Genomic DNA, 4,821 nt, shown 5'->3' with positions numbered 1-4,821 from the left:
CTGTTCCATCGGGCTACCAGGGGCGGGGCGAAAATGACGTGCAGTGAAGAAGAAGAAGAAGAAGAAGAAGAAGAAGAAGAAGAAGAAGAAGAAGAAGAAGAAGAAGAAGAAGAAGAAGAAGAAGAAGAAGAAGAAGAAGAAGAAGAAGAATTAAACCAAAAAAAAAAAGTGGCGAGAGCTGGGGGTACCAGGGGCGCGTGGAACCTTGCCGGAGTGTCTCCCCGGTAATACCAGTTTCGGCTGGTGCACGGGACGTGGGTATGTGTTCCGGCCGCTTCAACCTTTTCTCTTCCCGTACGCACCATCGTGGTAGAGTTTGAACCCTCCTCCCTGCCTCTCTCCCTCCTCCGATGGTCCTGGCTTGATTCCCCTTCCACCTGTTGTCTCTCTCGCACACGTAAGGAATCCGGTTCGGCGCAAAACAAATCAAACAATACCAAACAAACAAAAACCAGACGAATTTCCGAGAGAATAAGACTTGCAAATTAGTTCCTTGTGTAATCATGTAATAGTTGGTGTTTTGTTTTTCTATTTATTTATTTATTTATTTATCTATCTATCTATCTATCTATCTATCTATCTATCTATCTATCTATCTATCTATCTATCTATCTATCTATCTATCTATCTATGTATTTATTTATTTATTTATTTATTTATTTATCTATTTCTTTATTTATTTATCTATCTATCTATCTATCTATCTATCTATCTATCTATCTATCTATCTATCTATCTATTTTGTGTGTGCGTGTGTGTGTGGGGCGGGGCGGGGAAATAATATATCCTTTTGTTTACGGTTCCCTCTGTTTAACCGAGCCACCGGCAGTGAATTAGCAGTAGAGTAAGTAGACCTTTGCTTAGAGGTGATTCTCAGCTGAGAGAGAGAGCATACAGAGCACACACACACAGAGCACCACCAAGAGAAACAGTTTAGAAGGCTGCCGTGCACGATTTTCTATGTTTACTACTACGACTTTCGGCTTCTGCCGTTAGGGATCGCCACAGCGGATCATCCGTTTCCATGTCTTCCTGTCTTCTGCGTGTTCCTCTGTCACACCATCCACCTGCATGTCTTCCCTCACCACATCCATAAACCTCCTCTTTGGCCTTCCTCTTTTCCTCTTTCCTGGCAGCTCCATATTCAGCATCCAAACCGTCCAACTTGAGCAATCGTTCCTAATCTTGCTCTTCTTCGTTACTCCCAGTGAAAATGTTAGCATCCTCAACTCTGCCACCTCCCGCCTCCTGCTGTCTTTTCGTCAGTGCCACTGTCTCTAAATCATATAACGTAGCTGGTCTCACGAACATCTTGTTAACCTTCCCTTTAACTGTTGCTGGTACCCTTCTGTCCTGACACTCTTCTCCACCCACTCCACCCTGCCTGCCCGTCTGCCTGCCTGCCTGCCTGCCTGCACTCTCTTCTTCACCTCTCTCCTGCACTCCCCGTTACTTTGGACAGTTGACCCCAAGTATTTAAAGTGAAATGCCTTTGTCACCTCCTCACGCGTAGGTATTCCGTCTTGCTCCTACTGACTTTCATTCCTCTTCTCTCCAGTGCATACCTCCACCTCTCCAGGCTCTCCTCACAATGAACTGCACCCTACTGTCGCTACAGATGACAATGTCATCCGCGAACATCATCGTCCATGGAGACTCCTGCCTGATCTTGTCCGTCAACCTGTCCATCACCGTTGCAACCAAGAAAGGGCTCAGAGCCGATCCTTGATGTAATCCCACCTCCACCTTGAACCCATCTGTCATTCCAACCACGCACCTCAGCATTGTCACACTTCCCTCATACATAGCCTGCACCACTCCTACATACTTCTGTGCAACTCTTGACTTCCTCCTACAATATCACACCTCCTCTCTCGGCACCCTGTCGTATGCTTTCTGTAAATCTACAAAGACACAATGCAACTCTTTCTGGCCTTCTCTATACTTCTCAATCAACCAACCTTTTCTCTCTCTCTCTCTCTCATTTTCTTCATTTATCAGCCCGTCAAAGTAGTCCTTCCACTTCGTAGCACACTCTCCTCGCTTGGCAGCACATTTCCATCTGTATCTTTGATCGCCCTAACTTGTCGCACATCCTCGGCAGCTCGGTCTCTCTGTCTAGCCAATCTGTACAAGTCTTTTTCTCCTTCCTTAGTGTCTAACCTGTCATACAGCTCACCGTACGACTTTTCCTTTACCTTTGCCACCTCTCTCTTTGCTTTACGCTGCATCTCCTTGTACTCCTGTGTACTTTCTTCATCTCTCTGACTATCCCACTTCTTCTTTGCCAACCTTTTCCTCTGTATACTTTGCTCTACTTCCTCCTTCCACCACCACCACCACCACCACCACCGCCAAGTCTCCTTGTCTTCCTTCCTCTGTCCCGATGACACACCAAGTACCTTCCTAGCTGTCTTCCTCGCTATTTCTGCAGCGCTTGCCCAGCCGTCTGGCAACTCTTCACTACCACTCAGTGCCTGTGTTAACTCCTGCCTGAACTCCACACAACAGTCTTCCTTCTTCAACTTCCACCATTTGATCTTCGGCTGTGTCTTCACTCGCTTCCTCATGTTGGTCTCCAAAGTCATCTTACAGACCACCATCCGATGCTGCCTAGCTACGTTCTCCCCTGTCACCACCTTGCAGTATGCAATCCCTTTTACATCGCGCCTTCTACACAAGATATAGTCCACCTGTGTGCACTTTCCTCCACTCGTATACGTCGTCACTCACCCTGTGCTCCTCCCTCTTCTTGAAATATGTATTCACCTCAGCCATTTCCATCCTTTTCGCAAAATCGAACACCATCTGTCCTTCCACATTTCTCTCCTCGATTCCATACCTTACCATCAACTCCTCATCACCTCTGTTCCCTTCAGCAACGTGTCCATCGAAGTCCGCTCCAATCACCACTCCCTCCTCCTTGGGTCCCCTTTCCACCACGTCGTCCAACTCAACTCCAGAATTCTTCTTTTTCGTCCATCTTACACCCGACTTGCGGGGCATATGCGCTGATAACCGTCAGCAATACACCTTCGATTTCCAGCTTCATAATCCTCACTCTGTCTGACACTGTGTTCACCTCCAGCACGCTCTTGACATACTCTTCCTTCAGAATGACCCCTACCCCATTTCTCCTCCCATTCGCACCATGGTAGAAGAGTTTGAACCCACCTGCGATACTCCTGGCCTTACTCCCCTTCCACCTTGTCTCTTGTCACCTTTCTTCTTTCCATCACGTCAGCCAGCTCTCTCCCTTTACTAGCCATAGTGCCAACATTCAAAGTTCCGACTGACTCTCACCTCCACACGCCTACCCTTCCTCCTCTCTAGCTGCCTCTGGACATGCCTTCCCCCTCTCCTTTTCCTTCGCCCAACAGTAGCCTAGTTTCCACCGGCACTCCGCTGGTTAACAGTACCGATGGCGGTCGTCGGTAACCCGGGCCTCGACCGATCCGGTATGGAAATCTTATTTATGATCCGCATATTTGATTTGGCAAAGATTTGACGCCGGATGCCCTTCCTGACGTAACCCTCCGCTTTTGTCCTGGCTTGGGACCTGCACTAAGAATGCACTGGCTTGTGCATCCTCAGTGGCTGGGTTGCACGCTTTTCTATGTTTGCCCCTCACTTTTGTGGCGTGAACTATCAATTCTAGTAATACAGGGGTGTTTATGTTAGGTATCACAGACACACGCACACGCACAATATATGTCCAAAAGTATTGAGATAACTGACCATTACACCTACAGGAGCTTTTCTGACATGTCATTCTGAATCCATAGAAACCCATATTCCACGAAGCTCCCGGCGCACAGTTTTTGTGCCGATGTTAATGCCAGGAGAAGTTTGGATCTCTGCAGTTATTGAGTCAACAGAGCGTTGGCGACTTGAGTTGCTGTTGTCCCTAAAGGCTTGCACTTTTCAATAATATGATGATATATGAAGCATAGAGAGTAAACGGGATAGATACCTTTTGAACAGCACCCTGTAGTACAGCACTTTGAAGGTACATATGTCGTCACTTGCTGTAGTGGTTTTTACTGATGGGCGTGGCCAGGTTTTCAGAAGCCTCTCAGTTGTCAATGTGAGAGCCAGGGGACGCGTCTGCCGTACGTTTAGGGTTAGGGTTAGGTGATTTCTCTGGCAGGGCTGGTTACAGTAGGGCTGCTTACACCACACCCCGGACTGGATTTGTTGCGTGTTTGTGTCCTGATCGATGGGCCAACTTAACACGCCTTCGGAGGGTGTCCGCCGGCCGGCTTTGCCGGCGTTCGGGCGGTCGGTTCCTCCGGTCTGGCGGATCGATGTCCTTTATTTAATGTTCTTAGTGGCGAGCGGAGTGCGGAGTGGGAGGGGCTCTACCGCGTAGTCGTCCTCTCCGTTGCACAGCTCGACAGCGTGCTCGGCGGTGCTCAGCCGGACCGTCTATCCCAGTTGCTCTTCCACGGCTCCCCTCGCGAGGCTTGCCGCCCCCCGCCCCCCCCCCCCCTCCAACATCTGTATGGGGAGGGGTGGAGCAGCTCCGTGTTTACCTCGCGGGGCTTCCCGGAAGACATTTTCTCAAAGTCCTCGTGTGACCGGTCTACTTTTTCATTGCGTTGTGTAGGAAAGACAGGACAACTTGTCTCCTTCATGGGATCTGTATTCTGTCGCATATAAACAGAGCAGGTTTCTGGAAGCTTCAGATCAGCTCCTACTGTAGCCTCTTTCTACATGTCCAAAGCGGGAAAGAGCGCGTAGCTCGCAATACAGGTTTTTTTTTTTTTTTTTTTTTACAAAAACACATAAAACATAGCAGTCGCGTATAAACAGGACAGA

The sequence above is a fragment of the Lampris incognitus genome, unplaced genomic scaffold (assembly GCF_029633865.1).
Source record: "Lampris incognitus isolate fLamInc1 unplaced genomic scaffold, fLamInc1.hap2 scaffold_508, whole genome shotgun sequence".
Lineage (NCBI taxonomy): Eukaryota > Metazoa > Chordata > Actinopteri > Lampriformes > Lampridae > Lampris > Lampris incognitus.
This window is presented reverse-complemented; position numbering follows the sequence as displayed.